We start from the raw sequence: 18,980 nt of genomic DNA on the forward strand, positions 1-18,980 counted from the left end.
ACTCTCCAAGTGAATGCCTTTAGAAGCGGAGCTGCAGTAGGTGTGACGGGGGAACCGGTCAGAGAGCAGCTGCCCTGCATCCCGCCGGGCTCACCATGACCTCCTTTCTCTTTTCTCTTTTTTACATCACTAAACTGGAGGCTTGACAAGCCGAGCACAGAGGCTTTTGATTCGGATGAGGGGAGAAATGTAGAATATGAGCCAGAAATGACGAGTCAGGCTATATAGCCAAAGAATAAAAAACTGACGAGAAGATGAAGAAAAAAATCCAGATCTGACGTGTCTGTTTTTTTGGGCCTAAGTGTCTGTAGTGATCCATCACTTCAGTCCACACTGATTCAGTCACATTGTGTCCATCTTTGTCCCTCTGTTACTCACACACACACACAAAATGACCATGTGCTTTAAATCCCGTATCATTCACACAAAACATGGATATTTCCGGTTGTGATCGTATCACAGTAATCACTTAGAGGGGTGTGAAACGGCTCTATGGGATTAAAAGCTGTTTACCAACCACTGGGCCCATGAGCTTTACTACAGCAGCCTGCATGTGCAGTTCCACCGTCGACCGGTAGGGGACGCTGCTCATTTCGTTCTGAGAACCACAAGGAGAAACAACACAAAGTGGTAACACTGAAATTGACAACAAACAATAAAATAATAATGAAATAAATGGTACAAAAAAAATGAAATAATTAATACAATAATAATAACAACAACAACATATAATAATAATAATAATAATAATAATAATAATAATAAAAATGATAGCTAAATATATATATAATTTTTTGACAAAATAAAGTCATGGATACAGCATAATCAACGCAAAACTGCATATTTCTTTTTTGCTCTTTTGCACCTTTTTCAAGCTGTCTGAGCCATTTCTGTTCTGTTTATTATGATTTTTTTTTTTTTTTTTTTTTTAAACAATATTCCTGGAATGGTCTCTCACTTCACAGACCCACTGCAGCCCGGATGGATCCCTCCTTCTTCTTTTTACAGGCTGAAGGACAGTGAGCTCCACCACGCATTGATGCAGCAATCAAGCTCACTTTCAGACCTCCTTTAAGGCCCTTTTTTTTTTGCAGGCTATTCCTCTCTTCTCCGTTTCCATCCATCAGCTGCATGTGGCTATACTGAAAGCTCCCATCCCTTGCACAGCCTTGTGCTCTCAGGACTTGCCAGTCTGCAGAGAGCTGCACACATTGTCTCAACATCATCACATCAGTAATCAAACAGATCCCAGAACAAAAAAAAAAAAAAATCTTCTTTTACCTCTGTCGCATTTTGAGGTAGAAATTTAATTACAACCGCGGGTGTATACGCAGGTATTGAGAAGGGGGAAAAAAATAGCAGGCGACAAATGAATATACAGAGCAAATGACAAAAGATGAGTGGGAATAACTGACAGATGAAAAGACGGAGGATGTGCAGCTAACAGGCAAAACGCGCCGCTACAAAGACGCGCACACCTTTGAGAGCCAGAGTTTGTTTTATTGCACTTCTCCCGGGTTGCATCTCCTGTCGATTTGCAGAGAAAGAAGGGGGGATAAGTGAACATGCCCTGTTTAAGAAACAAACATGCAGATTAGATGGGATCCTGACAACACACAGGCTCAGACTTCACGTCCCCACAGCTCACATCTCAACAATGTAAAAAAAAAAAAAGAAAAAAAGAGGGTTGAAAAATCCACTCAGAGCTCAGTTGACAACACTTACCGTCATTCTGCAAAAAAAAGTATAAATGCAAATAATGAGGTGGCATCTGGAAATAAATAGTGGAAGTTAAGACAAACTGATATCAACTCTGATCCGCTTAAGACCCCAATGGGGTGGCACTAAGGATCTTTATTTAGGCTATAGACGTTTCAAGGGTATATAGACACAAATAGGCTATAAAATAATAACAAATAGTGTGATAAACATTGACGGATTTGGTACACACGTGTTTTATTATTCTTTATTTCTAAAATAGAAATTAAACCCCCCAAAGTCTGCCTTCATACACAGTGACGCACGGTGGATTTGGGCGTCGCCAGCAGGAAGCCTTTCTAAAGAAGAAAGCTCTTACAAGGCATGTGTAACATTTACTTGTCACCTGTTATGTGGTACCAGGCTACATGTCAGCAGCAGCAGCAGCACTCACAGCCTCCACTCACTCATCCACCTTCCACCACCATGCTGCTGCTGCTGCTCCACTGTGGACTGCGACTACAACATGCAGGCCTACAGAACACGCCCAGACTCACCTTATATACATTATTATAGCTGACACACCTCCATCCATACTGCAGCTGGAGCGACTACACTCAGGCCCGGAGCAATGAACCTCAGACGCTTGCATGAATGAAGATATAATATATTTTTTAAAGATTCAGTGTTGTTCTAAAAGCATATAGGCTATACCTGAATATCATTATTGCGGAAATGTGATTTTTGTTGTTGTTGTGTTAATCAATTTTAGAAATATTCTACGTATATGGAACCAGATGCTAAAATAAAAAAATAAATAAATAATATTTACAAGCTGCAAATTTGATTTCTGTTATTATATATGGTCATACTATAACATCTATTTTTTTCCGGCTTAATGTAGAAATTCAGTCCTTTTCAGTCTACTGATTTAAGGAAGTCACGTGACGCTTAATTTGATCGTGACGTCATGTAAACCCAGGGAGTAGCCTGACAGGTAGCAGGTTTTGGGGTGTAGCACAAAAAGGTGTAAAATACAAGTTTAAACCGGTTTCAGACGGTGTATTGCGGCCGTGCTACTTGATTCGAACTACTCCGAGAATACCGCGAGAGTTTACAAAGTTAGTGGCGGGAAGTTATGAGAAAGCTGCTTGCAAATAATGGAAAAATGAATGCACTGTCTGCTCAGGTGTTTTGCTGATTTATTCATGTGGACGTTGATGGGAGCTTCAGACTGGATGAAGGCGTCTTCAGCAGAAGGTAAAGCAACTGTACAGCCTTCCCATGTAACATACTGTAGCCTAAACACTGAGATATAGAACACTTGTGCTGTGTGTGACTTGTTAACTACTATATAGCCTATATATTTTTTGTTTATATATGTTGTTTTATTAATGCTGTCTTTTTCTTTCTACGGATTTCGGAAGTCACATGAAGCTTAATTTGATCGTGACTTCATGTGAATTCAGGAAATACAGGCCTAGAAGGGTTTGGGTGGTGTGGCACAAAAAGGTGTAAAATACAAGTTTAAACCGGTTTCAGGCGCTTTATTGCTGCCGTGATAACTGATTCGAACTACTCCGTGAATACCGCGAGAGTTTACAAAGTTAGTGGCGGGGGGTTATGAGAAAGCTGCTTGCAAATAATGGAACAATGAATGCACTGTGCGCAGGTTTTTTGCTGGATTTATTCATGTGGATGTTGATGGCAGCTTCAGACTCGATGAAGACGTCTTCAGCAGAAAGTAAAGCAACTTAACAGCCTTCCCACATAACATACTGTAGCCTAAACTGTGATATAGAACCCTTCCTTACTGTTCAGTACTCGCCATGGCTTGTTAACTCTGAATTATCAAGGGCCACATCTTCCTACATAGTCTTATGTTCGGGTTCAGTGGTTGCCAACCTATAGGGGTTTTCACTTTTTTTGTGTATTTTATGTGATTTTTTTTTTTAGGCCTAAACATACTCACTCAAATCAATCTGAGAGGCCAAAAACACAATGTTTTCACATTCATCTGCTAAAGGGGATCAGTTTCTCTGTGCTCACCTTAAAGGTGCAGTGTATAGGATTTGGCGGCCTCTATTGGTGTGGTTGCAGATTGCAACCAACTGAAACTTCTCCTGTGTGCCAAGCGTGTAGGAGAACTACAGTGGCTGACGTGAAAATATTAATTTCCCTATCTAGAGCCAGTGTTTGGTTTGGTTGGTGTCTCGGCTACTGTAGAAATATGGCGGCCTCTGTATAAGCGGCTCATTCTAAGCTAACGAAAACACAACAAGTCTCATTTTCAGTTGCTTATACACTAAAGAAAACATACGTATTAATATTATATTCCATTTCTGCCAATAGATCCCCGTATTTGTTACACACTGGTCCTTTAAATTTCAGTTTATGTATGTGCAGTAGGTTTTTATGACATCACAACCAGTTTGAGCCAATCGTTGCCCAATATGCTACTTAAAGTGTGATGTGGAAACTTGATGCCTCCAGTGCACACATACTGTACACTGGGAAATCTTGTATCCAGCAGTTAAACATTTGAAATGAAAAATATTTTAATATCTACAGATTCTGGATTTTCCACTGAGGCAGAAAGAGTAGATGTTTTTCAAAAAAATGTTAACTAATTAATTGAACTTTTTTTGTGAATAAACAATATCAGACACACATTATTAGTTGAAGTGTTTTTTAAAACGTGTCTGGAGAGGATCATTAGCAGAGTGAGCTATAACACTTTAGAGAATAACAAGCACAAAATTGTTGATTTTCTGAAATAACTGTGAGCTTCTCTAAATTAAGAATTAGTTTTCTTGCGCCCCAGTAAATCACTAATGAAGCTCCTTGAACATTCAGAACGATCTCTTCCTAACCTTTGGACCCGTGTCAAGTCATCTTTATACTACTCTTTAAACGCTCTTCATTTTTTTGCCCAATTTCCCACTCTGTGAACTGTAAGAGTACGTAGTGGCAGCATGTGTCCCCCCCCCCAGCAGGCCTGAACAGTACGTGCTGCTGGGCATCAAATCTCCCCGGCAGTCTCATTATTCCATTCTCCTCCACTATCCAAGGTTGATCTAATCACCAGATCAACAAGCGGGATGTGTGAGAGAACAAATAATGGAGACAAAATGAACAAATGATTAGTATGCTGCGAAAAGTACAATACGTTTCTTATTTAGCATTTAGATAACTATCCGTCCTGAGGAGCAAGCTTCAAAGTTGAACTCAGTTTAGGCGAGGGGGATTAATTCTCTCTGCTGCATGCTTCATTGAATCTCTCATTACCAAACTTTGTCTGTATTGATGTTAGATTTGATTGAAGATTAGAGCATTTAGCAAATCTTGCTTTTCCGCGTGTATCAGGCTTTTTTCAAGCGCGGCGCACCGCTCGCTGGTCAATACCCTCACTTTTATCCAGTGTCTGCTTCATTTAAACTTAATCAACTCCATCAATGAACTGGAACAGCGAAACGTCCCCTGGAACAATAGCTTTTGTTGGATAATGCTTTGGTCTTATTCCCAACCGGGCGGCGATAAACCTAAAATTACACTATGATGAACTATTTCAATCAATATGATAATGGAAATTGGCTTTGGTGACTCTTTGCAGGGCTTAAGGAGGCAGGCTAAAGCCTATGTGACATTAATACATCTCCATGCTCTCTCCCTGCTGTTGCAACCCCCTACCTCACTTTATTGTCCCATCTTTTCACTGACATTGACTGCACCATATTGCAAAGCGCCTGGTAGTTTAATGATCTATCTGCACCGGGGAATGCTTGTGCCGAAATGGATGCACAAGCCGACGGCCTCATGCATTGTTTTCCAACTAAATTATAGGCTCTATACTTTGTTTCCTGTAGTGGCTCAGCGGGGTGTAGATCAATCATTGATGGCATCGCTGTAAAGCAGCCACAACATGACTTTTGCTGCTCATTTGGACATTTTGTCCTTGTGTGGGATCCGGAGCCTGTTATAGGCTACAGTTCATCATATTTATACTGCTACCAAAAGACCAATTTCACGAGCCATAGCAAGGAAAACGCATGCTCCCCATCTGTTGCATACTAATAAATATGCCACCTTCAGGGACAATCCTGGAGTGATCATGATGATCAACTGCCAAGTGATATGACTTACCATAAACCTGTTTATTTGAAAAAGTTTCCCCTCAGCCAATAATTGTCAAATTTATTTCAGCATCTATTATCATTTTCTGAAGTGTGATTTATAAATCCGGCGGTGGAGTTGTTTTCCTCCGCACCTTTTCAGAGACATTTCATTATCATTTCTGAAGCCAGTGTGTTGGCACATGGTACGAGATGAATGCCTTTGTGTTGTTTCACACAGAACTGAGCAGTTATCACTGGAGCTGAAAGTCCCAGCTGTCCTTTAGCAGGGAGTCACTGATCAGCTCAATCTCATGTGAATGATGAGCACTGATGGAGTTGCTGGTTCGTTTTTTTTACAATCACAGGCATCTATTTTATATAAACCAGCAGCATTTAAAGAGAGTATCCAAGCATAAATTTCCATTTCTAAAATACTGGCCAGGGCCCCTTTATTTATTTACCTGAACTGCTGAGAGAACTTGGACATGTCAGTCCCAGTTTTCTTCATAAAATATGTTATACAGAGAATTTTGAAAATCCAAACTCACCAAATGGTAGGAAGTCCTTTTTAAATAACAAACAAAACATGATTTATTCTGACAGAGAAAGCCTCCTTTTTACAAAGTATATTAAAGTCCATTAAACACATTTAAATATGACAGGACTGTTTCCTCACTCACCAGCTGGAGAGCTGTCGAGCCACATTGTGCTCCGTGCTGCCGCTGGTAATGTTGACATAACATTAAAGCAACACACTGATATTTTTGCATGTTTTAGCCCATTTTTATATCCTTTACATCTGTGCTGGCCATTTTCTAAAGTTTGGTGGTGTTTAGGATTGCTTCATATTTTTTTGTACCTTTTTTGGAAGTCCTCTTCCCATTAATTTCTGTAAGGGATAAACTTGAAACCTGCTTGAAATTACGCATTACCTCACAATTGGGTTTTTGTTCTGAAGTTATGATGATGATAGATACTGGACTTTGAGTTTGATGAGAAAAACGTTATTTGAGAATAAAAAAAAATTAATTGTATGGTGATATATTGGCTGATACTAATTTTCAACTGGCTAACTAATTTGTAACAGTGTGTAACATTTTTGGGGGATCTATTAGCATGAATGGAATACAATATTAATTACGATGTTTTAATTAGTGTATAATCACCTAAAACTAAGAATCATGTTTTCGTTAGCTTAGAATGAGCCCTTCATATCTACATAGGGAGCGGGTCCTCTTCAAGGAGTCCACCATGTTGCTCCGCCATGTTTCCACACTAGCCCAGAACAAACGAACCAAACACTGGCTCTAGAGAGAGCCTTTAACGTTTTTACATTAGATGAAGGCCACCGTAGTTCTCCGACATGCATGTGAAACTGTGGTGACGTGAGCCTTAGAGTGCAAAACTGTGGTACGGCCAGCCGCCGGCTGACTTCCGTTGCTCCTAAAGTAGTGTTATTATGGTAAGGATGGCCTCTGAGCGAGGCGAACAGCGTTACTGTGGTTTTGCACTCAGTAGCTCACGCTACCACAGTCTTGGAAAGGGAAGAGTGGGCAGTGGGGCATTCAGTTGGTTGCAATCTGCAACCACACCACTACTACTGCGGCCAAATCCTATACACTGCCCCTTTAACTGTCTATTAAAGAATGTTGACCAAGATATGTACTGAGCGAGACATTTAATAGTTGTAAAATAAACCTCTCAGTGCTTTCTGGTGTCCAAACTGTTGTATATTATTGCGACACTACTCAAACATATCTTTGGCATTTCTGTTCTGCAATTTCTCTTTATTTATCCCCAGACATATACACAATACCAGTGTGATTACCTAAAACAGGCCAATAATGTCTCCCATGCCAATACATTGGGGTCTGATACCAGTACAATATATCTCCCTCTGAAAAAAAACTCTTGATGACAACATATGCTGAAAATATACAACCTGGTATCACGCCAAAGCGTGTAATAGACCCACCTGTCCCCAAGAGGACAGCATGTCAGTGTCATGTTTTGCCTCGCTGAGGCGTAAATATTATACGCGTGTATGAAGGTGCAGTACCAGCAGGGGGCAACAATACCTTGCACATCATCATGTCATTCACACACCTTTTCGTGCGATCGGGCTGTATGGCGACATTACAGAAACGTATCTTTTGCATTTCTGTACTGTAATTTCTTGATACTTATCGGCACACATACGCCCGACACCGATATAGCTGTCATGTTTTGAGCTAAAACAGGCCAATAATGTAGAAACCTTTTGATGAGAAAATATGCTGAAAATATCAATGTATCATATCAACTTTGTAAGGTGATAATGTCAATGTTGTGTTTACAGCTTGTTCCACTGCATCCAAGTAGCCAAAAATCACTTAATGCAGGTTTAATCATATTTTAAATTGGCCTTTAATCTTGCAATATATCTTCATACAACAGTATGTATGATATCTTGCAAAAAGTAATTCCTAATTTTTTTGTGCATTTTCCTACAAATGTCTGGCAACACATCTTTTCAAAATAAATTTTCCGTCTTCACAGGAAACAACTTGGCTAGGTTTAGGCAACAAAACTATTTAGCTAGTTTTAGAAAAAGATCGTGATTTGGGTTAAAATAACTACGGAAGTAGCGTAATTTAAGTACGGAAGTTACGTGACAAATAAATCAACGTTGACTTCTGGTTTCACATGGGACACAAACAGTGGTCTCCTGGGCGAAAGTCATGTGAATAATTCCTGGTTCATGATTACGTGGATTACATGCAAATTAATTTCGTGGGATATGTACAAATTAGAGTGCATTGCTTTTCGTAGGTATAGCTACGAACGGTGTATGAGAACAGCCTGAATCTTGATGTTTAGAAGAGTACTATTATACTGAATGTCTAGTGTGAGTTGAAATTTGTGCAGTAGTTCTACAGCGTGTCAGAAGATGTGCTACTGACACGTCGTGTCATTTCCACCAATCAGAACAGCAGCTGATTTCATACATTAGTTGTCTCTGGCCTATTGGTGCTGATTGGTGACACAAAATGCTGTGGAGTTTGGTTAAAATGAAAATAGGGCTGCTATTAATGATTAGTTTAAATGTTTTTTTTATTATTAATCCATCGATTATTACTCTTTTGATTCATTTAGTCTACAATATGTCAAAAAATAGTAAAAAAAATGGCCAATCTAAGGTGCAAGAGCCCAATTTGACACCTTCATATTGCATTTGAAGGTATTCCATTTCCATTCAAAGGTATTCAGTTTGATATTAAGCAGTAAATTCTCACATCGTAGAAGCTGTAGAGAATGTTGATGAATGACTTGATTGTCCATGGAATTGTTCATGGATATCATGTGCTCAGGTTGTAGTCTTTATCCTTCTTTAGAATCGTAAATGTGAAGCCTTTAACTATTTATCCACAGTCTAATTAGCGTTAGTTTAGCTGGAGGACAGTTCCTGACAGAGATGGATACTCCCTGCCTCTCTAACCTCTCGCCTTCCTGCGGCAGCCAGTGTCAATTAGCCCGTCCTGCATCTTAACTGACTGAAGCTGCTTCCATGTCACCGTAATCCCGCTAACATGAAACGCCAGATGTGTCGTTTGACACTTTTGAATATGTTGTTTGCCTTTGTTTCCATGTTTTACTCCCAGTGCTGGGGATGATTTGAGAGGACAGACGTGCACAACAGATACAGCACCTTGAACATCAAAGGCCCGTGCCGCAGTATTAGTAATGTAACCGTGTGTGTGTGTCGGTGTTTCTGCTGTAACTCTGCACACGCTCACACACTCAGACACACACACACACACGTATAGCTTCTGTGAGTTTGCGTGCACGTCGGCGTGCCTGCCATACGAAAAGCATCCGAGACAGCCCAGAATATAAAAATTTACAGGCCTTTTTCCTGCTTTGTCTGTCTTCTTTCCCATTCTCTTAGGTGAACGGGGCCTGAGTGATCGAGCCAGAACCTTTCATCTCACCCAGTGAGTGTAAATAGCTGTCATGTTTGATTGACGGTCTGACGTGCACATGTGTGATGCCCTGGAAGAGGGGAAGAGATTCAATGAGAGCGCCCTACATGATGGCTCTCCTGTCTCCAAAACCAAAGATGGAATGAATGAGTAATTACACAACTGTGTTCTACATTTCCTCAGATGAGACTTCTCAGAGTTTATGCAGGGAAATTTGCATAAATTCCATAACAGCTCACACTGTACACGATTGGATCCACATTATTGGCTTTACATCTTATCGTCGTAATACAAATCTTAGCAATCATTTCAAGACAGTATGTGGAGCACTTAAGCTTAGCTCATAATTGCTAACTATGACAGGGCTAGACAGTTACAGTTGCCAGGTTGCCATTGGCAACCAATTCTTGATTTTTGACCACTTTTTAACATATAAAAAAACACAAAATGTGCACCCCGAAATATATACATTTTTAATTTTTGTTGCATTAGTGATAGTTAAATATTGCTGTTACAGACAGAACCGGTACCAGATAACGCTGCATGTGTGTGGGTGCGTTTACTTGCGTGCGCACATACGTCTTTTTTACAGACGATACCGAAGCAAATTCAGTTGTTTGACTGTGGGGTGAAAAGTATGACTGACCTGCCAACATCCCAAACAAATGTGCAAATTGATCCAACTGACAAAGAACCAGATGACCCTGAACGAAAAACAAAAAGGAAATATATGAAGTCTTTGGAGACGAAATACCTCGGCATCTTTGAGCTGGACGGAAAATTATACTGTAGTTTGTGTTATGATAAAACACAAACTACAAAGAGTTTTGTTCGGTTACTGTAAAAAAAGCTTTTATTCTTTTATGTCACATTTTCATTATTAGCATTTTTATTGCCTCCATACGGCCCTCGACATGGTAACGGCTGAGCTGTCGGCTCGCAGCTAACGGTTCTAACAGCGCTAACAGTGCAAACAACAGCAACACTGCTGACAGAGCTAACAGTGTTTACCTACACATGCTAACATCTTAAACTAAGATGACGAACATGGTAAACATTGCCTGCTACACATTAGCATGTTAACTTTGTCACTGTGAGAATGTTCACATGCTGACATTGAGCTCAGTACAGTACCATACAGAAAGTGAGGCCTCCCTCACAGAGCTGCTAGCATGGCTCTAGAGTCTAGACTCTTTGTGAGTCTTGTTTATTCGTAGTCCCCCAATTTAAAAAGGACAGAGAGTTATTGCACAACTTAACACAAACTTAAATTAAGTAATCATATTTAATATTTGGTTACAAAGTCCTTAAAGGGTACATATAGAGCAGCAGACCCGGTGATGCTCTGCCAGACCTGCACTGTATAGCCACTTCAGCAGTGAAACACATAGCCAGCCAAACAAATTTCCACTCTTTGGTGAACACCTTCAAACACACTCTATAGTCATTGTTTCGTGTGCTGGAGTGCGATACCAACACAACAACGTGCCACTGTATGGAGAGTACTCTGTATCTTTTTGATTTTAAAGACTTAATATGTTGTTTTAGTATGCATTATGCAGTGAGCATTGTGATGTTTGTGTGGCTTGACACATATTTCTTTGTTTGGCCTCAGAATGATAATACTGATGGGCTTTTGCTTTGATTTAATACACAAAAAAAGCACATCACTCTCATCTGCACTCCAATGGGCTGGACCTGGCGAGAAGGAAACAGTTTAACTAAAGAGAATATATGCATCAAATGAAAAGCAGATGAAAAAATATGCAATTATGTTCCTGATTGGGTTAAGTATTTCTCCGCCAGCGCATGCCAGCTACCACTAGAACCTGTCCCAAATGGGCGGCTTCCAGGCCTGGGCGAGGCCCCAGAAAAACGTCACATCAGAACGGTGCCATCTCCCGCTACATCTCCGTTTCCTCAGATCCACGGCCAGTCCGTCCCCCTCTTTCCCCTCTCCTCTTTGCTACGTTCAGCCCCTCTCTGCGTCCCAGATAATGGAGCTCAGCTTCTGTCTGCCAAAGGGTCCGTGGCTGCCCGGGAGTAATGACCTGAGGGGGTACTTTGTGACAACTAGGGTATAATAATGCCTCCAGCCACGGACAAAGCAGACCCTCGGGGTCAATTTTTAAATACTTTTATGTTTTTCACCGAGGGTAGGAGTCATTTGTTTTTATTGCAGGCCATATACTACATACACACCGCAGAAACAACACATTTATTCCTAACAACGGGGGATATAAAGTGTGGTTAATATTGTTTATTTCAACAAAATGTTTTGATAGAACCACGCTAGTGCTGACCTATCGCTTTTGATGAAACATCCTCCACTTTTCGACAGAATTTATCCGGCAAATGTCTGTAGGCCGTAGTCCCTCGGATCAAAATAGTGTTATTGAGGCACGCAGGGGAGTGTGGAATCACCTGCGAATGAAAGGCTTCTCCTAATAGGTTAATTGTAACAAAAGCACAGGGTCTTGCCCCATTGAACAGAAGAGGATTGTGGAACACAGGCCTGTGGAAATGATGTCAAGCAATGTGCTGCCTGCTCTCCCCTGCAGGGCCAGAGTTTGTCTGTCAGCAGTTAAATGCTTACCTCCCACCCCTCCCCTAACACTCAACAATCAATTTACCTCCTCGGGGTCTATGAACCCAAAGATTTGACCTTCCAGACTCAAGCTTTGTTTCCCCCCTCATCTCTCACACCTCAAAGAGTACTTATTAGAACACAGACGGAAGGTATTTTGAAGGGATGCGCTGATACCGATACTGGATCAGATATCACACAGGTATCTGTATCGGGACTGAAAAAGTTGGATTGGTGCATCCCTCGTATTTTGAAGTCGCTTTTTATATACATAGAGCAGCTATAGTCAAATGTCTCTGTGGCCAAAACCACAGGAATTAATTTGATGAAACTACAATTTCCAAACAAAATCAGTTTTGTCAAGAAACAATAGAGTGGTGCAGGAATGAATACTAAAACCTAGAAATGAGTTAGCATTTTAGCACTTCCGATTCCCTCGTCTGGAAGTCAATGGGTTTTTGTTGAATGGGTATTTAGTTAGATGCCTGAAATAAGGTCTGTGGTTGACACAAACTTAAGAGTTTTTAACGTTTTGCTCTACGACATAAAGTACATCAATATATACCTCACTTGTGAATTTTGAAGCCTTTAAGTGTCTTCAAAAAGGCGGTTGCTAACAAGTGGCTAAATGAGACTACTAAATGCCATCACGCCGAACACTAGTCCGCCTTTAGCTTAGTGGTGGTGAAGTCACGCGACCACGATGTAGTTTGTTTATAGCCTAAAGCCGTTTACACACGATCAGCGGTAAAATCGCTTTGTGCTCGCTGTGCCATTGTTTTCCTATGGTGAGCAAGGTGCTGCCCAACTTGGCGGAAGCGCTACCCTTGGCATGGCGCACTGCTCAAAATTGCCACAGAGTGCTGCACAAAATTATTTAAACTTTGACCTTAAATGCCGCTGACTGTTCAAAGCGCAACCAATGAGAACAGCTGCAACTGTTGTTGTTGCCTATAATGGTGCTCCTTGAGCTCTTTTTGGGGACATATTTTACCTGCTGCCTCAGCAAGTCTCTGCGCCCCACCTCGCGCTGAGTGAAGAGCAAATTTCTTATCACGTGAAGGCAGCCTAACGTTAGCTTTTTACTTCTGCCGATTGCATTTACGCTCTAAAAATCATAACGTGGTGTTCATATAATCCATCTATGTGCAATAATCCAAAACCCAGTGGAGAAATCCAATTGGCCCTTTGTCGAGGGAACCAGTGCGATGCTAACTTTCGGGTTGGCCTAGAAATATACGTCATCCCTGCAGCATTCAATACATACAGTGTCACAGCTGTGTGCTGCGTTGATTTTTTTAAGTGCCCAATATACAACCCTCATGTCTGTATGGGAAATACAAAAAAAAAAAATTACAGTTTTTGTACAGATAAAACAAACAAGATATAATGTGTCAATTAGTAAGCATCAGAGCTGCTGTTAGACAGAGCCAGGCTAGCTGTTTCACCCTGTTTCCAGTCTAAACTATGCTAAGATAACCATCTCCTGGCTGTAGCTTCATATTTAGTGTACAGACATGAGTGGTATCAATCTTGTCATCTAACTCTCGGCAAGAAAGTTAAAATATCAAACTCTTTCTGGAATGTAAAAGTAGCAAATCACAGCTAACACACTTTTGTTTTGGCAGGCGGTGCTGGACAGAGGCAACCATTCATGAAAGATGTCACTACTGAGTCCTACGCCATAGCCTGCTAACCAGGTATGTGTGCAATGAATATACTGTATATATTATAGAAAAGCAAAGCCAGTTCCTGATGACTGACTGATGTGTTAGAAGTATTGATTTTGTAATCATACACAAATGAATCTCTCTCACTGACAAAAAAATATGTGAAAACAGAACAGCAGTTTTTCGTACCTGTATATTTTTTACTGTTGATTTACTTTTCTGTGGATGAGTACACAGCCCGGGGATGTCTCTGTATCAATCAAAGACTTCAAATCCCAAGATTTATTCAGTCCCCCTCCCATTTGTACAGTAACCAATGGTGAGAGCGCACACCCAGCAAGGTGCTAGCTAATTGGGCATACTGGGAATAAAAAAAAAAAAAGAGGCAAAGCAGCACCATTTTCTCTTATGTGATATTTATTGAAACTGTTGATGGTTCAGCACAAGAGCTTTGTGGTGAAGCATCATCTGTTTTAAGAGATTATCTTTATGGTGTTTTTTTATTTATAGCAGAGAGGGTTACACAGGAAATAGTGCAAAAGAGGGGGGGAATGGTGATCACGGGACCATTAATACAGAACCAAATTACTTCACTCTATTTACTAATCCCAGATACTGAGTTGGGATAAATTTCACTTTTTATATCTCATCAACTTTTGAAGGGATTGAGACAGACATTATAGTCTCAAGAAGATAAATCATAATGATCTTGGTGATCTGCTGACTCTTCTTCTAGCAGGACCAGTAGGTCAAATCTTCCAGTTATCCGTTAAAACTTTGTACATTCATTGTTCCAAGAGGATAAGTCCATAATGATCAGTGGGCAACCTCTGAGTCTGAAAAGTGAAGTCAATGTGGAAGTGCCTTAAACCTGCATTCTTTCTCATAGCCAGCAGGGGGCTTCAAAACGGCAGTCCACAAACCAATGGGTGACTACATCCACTTTTTATATGTAGTTTATGATAATAACTCTGGTAATCTTTCTTCTTTTTAGTGGAATGTCTCAACAACTATCGGTTGGATTGGGATGAAACAATAAAAACCCTATAGTCATATAATATTCGCAGTCGACTATTTCGCATTTCGCGTTGTTTATTTGCCACGCCCCCCCCCCCCCGTGTGAAAAAGCCTTTAGTCTTGTTTTGTCATTAAATTTAATCATGACTTTCAAAAAGAGGAATTCAAAATGGCTAAAAGAAATATGCCAATAGCTGCTGTGACATCATGTGGAAACAATGGATAGTAAAGTTTCTCTACATTGCATCATCATTTAGGTGCTAGATGTGCCTACATGTCTCATGTTTTCTCAGTTACACTTTCTCCGCTCCTGTAATTGACATGTTGGCATTAGCTTTTGTCTGACTCGTAGAGGAATGATAAGTACAAGTGGATGTGTAATAGCACAGGGTTTCAGTCCAAAACAGAAGCTTTTGACATCGTTCTCTGGCATTTGTGTCGGGGCTCGGCTTGTTTTCCACCGCTGCGTGAACCATTAAAAGAGCACCATATAGTTTGTGTTGGTGGAGTTTTGATTTGCTGAGGGGAAGACAGAGTGGTTGAGGATGTATACACGTGGGGGCAGAGCTGCAGTAACAGAACTCAGCTGGAGTAGGTTACTTGAGGGAATGCTTCAGGAGCGGGAACGGAGCCAAAAGAGCGAAGGAAACATACTTCACTTTATTGATTTTGTCGATCGTCTTAAATGAGGGGCACTCCAGGCCAAAGGCTCACCTCTGCATTTTCTCTGTGTGTGCCTGAGCTGCTCGGCGGACAACAAGCAGTAGTTACAGGAACTGGGAGAGAGGATTTATGCACAGAATGTGTGTGGGAAAAGGTGTGTGTGTTTGTGTTAGTGAAGTTCTTACTAAAGTTTATGATTTCACAAAGTGTCGGCTATCAACCTTTTGCCGGCTGTCTGTGAGGTGCGCTGCCTCTAGTGTCCGCGGCGTAAATAAGCCCATTGTTCGGATCACATGCATCATCTTGAAGTCCAGAAATGAGCCAGCGTGTCCATGAAGCTCACACCGCCCCCACTGCGGATCGTGACCTTTCGCTTTACACCAGAGATGCACTCTACTATTGTGACTTATTCATCAACTGTGACTTGGTTATGAATGGCTTCTCAAGGCAAATATTGATTAAGTCAAGCGTAACATCACTTGGCTTAAAGCAAATGTCCATAAGCAATTACGGCTTGTGGTCTCGTAGTATTTTCCATTTTTGCTTTGGCTGACATGCTCATTTGTTTTATATTCCCATACGTCCTGTCAGGTGGGACAGGATTTGTTTTTGTGTAGTCGGTGTCAATAGTTATTCAATAAGCTGTAGCCGGTAGTTTTTACTACTGGCCCTAGAGACATGTACAAAACATTTGAGTCATTTTATAGTCTTTTGGCTGAACTCCAGACCATACTTTTCATTAGAGGTGGATGATGTGGAAACAAATTTCTAGCACTGACTGGATATCATTTTATATTTCAATACCTCTCTCTCTCTCTCTCTCTCTCTCTCTCTCTCTCTCTCTCTCCTCTCTCTCTCTCTCTCTCTCTCTCTCTGTCTCTCTCTCTGTCTCTCTCTCTCTCTGTGTATATAAATATATATAGTGTGTATGTATATAGTATGTTATTGTATATAAAGTATATTGTGTATATATGTATATGTGTGTGTGTATATATATATATATATATATATATATATATATATATACTGTATATAGTATGTTATTGCACACTTTGCTAATGTATATAGTTTGTTATTCTTCAATATTCATATTTTAGATTTGTTAAGCTAGTTGTAGTAGTCGGGTATATTTATAGTGTATTCTAATAATCTTTTTATTGTGTATTCTATAGATATATTTCTCTACTGTTGATATGTACATTTTATTTACTGTTCCGGTGCATTGCCTGGTTAACCTGCTGCTGTAACACAATAATTTCCCAATTTGGGATCAATGAAGAACATTTATCTATCTCTTATATATTATTTAGGCTAGGGCAGAGCAATATGGAGAAAATCAAATATCACAATATTTTTTACCAAATACCACAACGATATTATAGTGTTGACCACTGGTGATTTTACAAAAATATTTACACAATGAGATTTTTGATAAATACAAAGTAATGTAGATATAATGACTAAGTGGGTAAAGGTAAATAATAGAACAGCCATTACAGTCTGGTAAATTCAGATTAGTTTAGTTTATTGTAATGCAGCCTTTTAAAGCAAGAAAAGACAACACCTACGCATATTACGAGATCCAAAATCAAAGACGATATCAAGTCTCATATCACAATATCGTTATAGTATTGATATATTGCCCAGCCCTCACATTTTTTTGAACATGAGAAAGAAGGATTAGATATAATTTGTGAGTTTTTAATAAGGTTGCTGTTACCCAACAACACAAATTATTATTCAAAGCAGGGTATTTCTATAAGCCTTATAATATGTCTGAAGGGGATCTGTAAATGCAGGACATCTAAATATACTTCATCACATTGCTACAATAAATCCTGTAAATCCAATACTGCCATAGAGGAGTCGTGAATAGAAAACTCTCTTAACAGCTGAGAAATTTCTATCATCTCGCGTTATACATGTATATCAACTAGGGCTGTCAGTCAATTAAAATACAGTATGTAATCACGATTAATCGCACGATTGTCCATAGTTAATCACCATTAATCACAAATGATTCTCACATTCTTTATCAGTTTAAAATGTACCTTTTAAAGGGAGATTAGTCAAGTATTTAATACCCTTATCAACATGGGAGTGGGCAAATATGCTTGCTTATTCAAATGTATGTATATATATATTATTGGAAATTAATTAACAACAAAACAATGCCGAATATTGTCCAGAAACCCTCACAGGTACTGCATTTAGCATAAAAAATATGCTCAAATCATAACATGGCAAACTGCAGCCCAACAGGTAACAACAGCTGTCAGTGTGTCAGTGTGCTGACTTGACTATGACTTGCCCCAAACTGCATGTGATTATCATAAAGTGGGCATGTCTGTAAAGGGGAGATTCGTGGGTACCCATAGAACCCATTTACATTCACATATCTTGAGGTCAGAGGTCAAGAGACTCCTTTTAAAAAGTAGTTTCGTATGATATCAGTATCTATACTCTAGCTTTAAACCTGAGCTCGCTACAACTTAAAAATCGCAAGTTGTGTTAATGCGTTAAAGAAGTTAGTGGCGTTAATACGAATTTGCATTTAACCGTTAACTTTGACAGCCTAACATCATATCGGGCAACCCCAGTGCACATTAAAACTGAAACAATCTCTCAATTATCTGATTGACTCAACTGAAAAATCATCAAATATTTTGATAATTGAATAATTAATTGTTTTTTTTAGGCATTTATTTTCTGGCTCCAGCTTCCAAATTGTGAGGATTTTCTGCTTTTTCTTTGTTTTTTATGATAATAAACTGAATATCCTTTATAGGTTTTGGTGCATTGGTTGGATAAAACAAACAATATGACATTATGATTGGCTTTTTTTTTTTTTACTGTTTTCTGACACTTTTTCAAACCAACGATTTATCTTTTCATGAGAATAATAAGCAGATTAACCGATAATGAAAACAATCTTCAGTGGATGCCTTAGAGCAAATTATGCTCTTTTTCTACTAGTTGGTGCAATTACTCGTATTTCATTAGAATACATTACTGAGCTCTCAACAGTATTAAACTGTTGAGGTGAAATCCCTCAAGTCTCTGTTTGGTCCTCATAGACTTGTGTGATAAATTTGACTGTGTTGTTACACTTTGGTACTGCACAGAGACGCCTCTGCAGTGCTGTTTGTTGTGGATGGTGACATATTTTATAGGGTGGATGTTTGGTATCTTCCTTCCTAACAGCAGGTTGAACCTCTAGTATCTTTGTTATCCTTTATGATTTCCTTTTTCTCAGACAATAACAGTT

General features: G+C 39.7%; 1 protein-coding gene across 9 annotated transcripts in view; it reads left to right on the forward strand.

Moving 5' to 3' along the window:
• Positions 1–2,677: 2,677 nt before the first annotated feature.
• Positions 2,678–18,980, forward strand: part of barhl2 (BarH-like homeobox 2) — a 68,504-nt gene continuing 52,201 nt past the window's right edge. For 3 of the 9 annotated variants that reach the window (XM_037771131.1, XM_037771133.1, XM_037771134.1), the window contains exons 1-4: positions 2,678–2,725; positions 3,211–3,442; positions 9,742–9,925; positions 13,991–14,062. The gene's annotated coding sequence lies outside the window, so the exon portion shown is untranslated. Of the gene's footprint in view, positions 2,888–2,918; positions 2,959–3,210; positions 3,443–9,741; positions 9,926–13,990; positions 14,063–18,980 lie in introns of those variants that run through there. The other 6 variants (XM_037771132.1, XM_037771135.1, XM_037771136.1 and 3 more) reach the window with 4 other exon arrangements.

The sequence above is a fragment of the Sebastes umbrosus genome, chromosome 5, assembly GCF_015220745.1.
Source record: "Sebastes umbrosus isolate fSebUmb1 chromosome 5, fSebUmb1.pri, whole genome shotgun sequence".
Lineage (NCBI taxonomy): Eukaryota > Metazoa > Chordata > Actinopteri > Perciformes > Sebastidae > Sebastes > Sebastes umbrosus.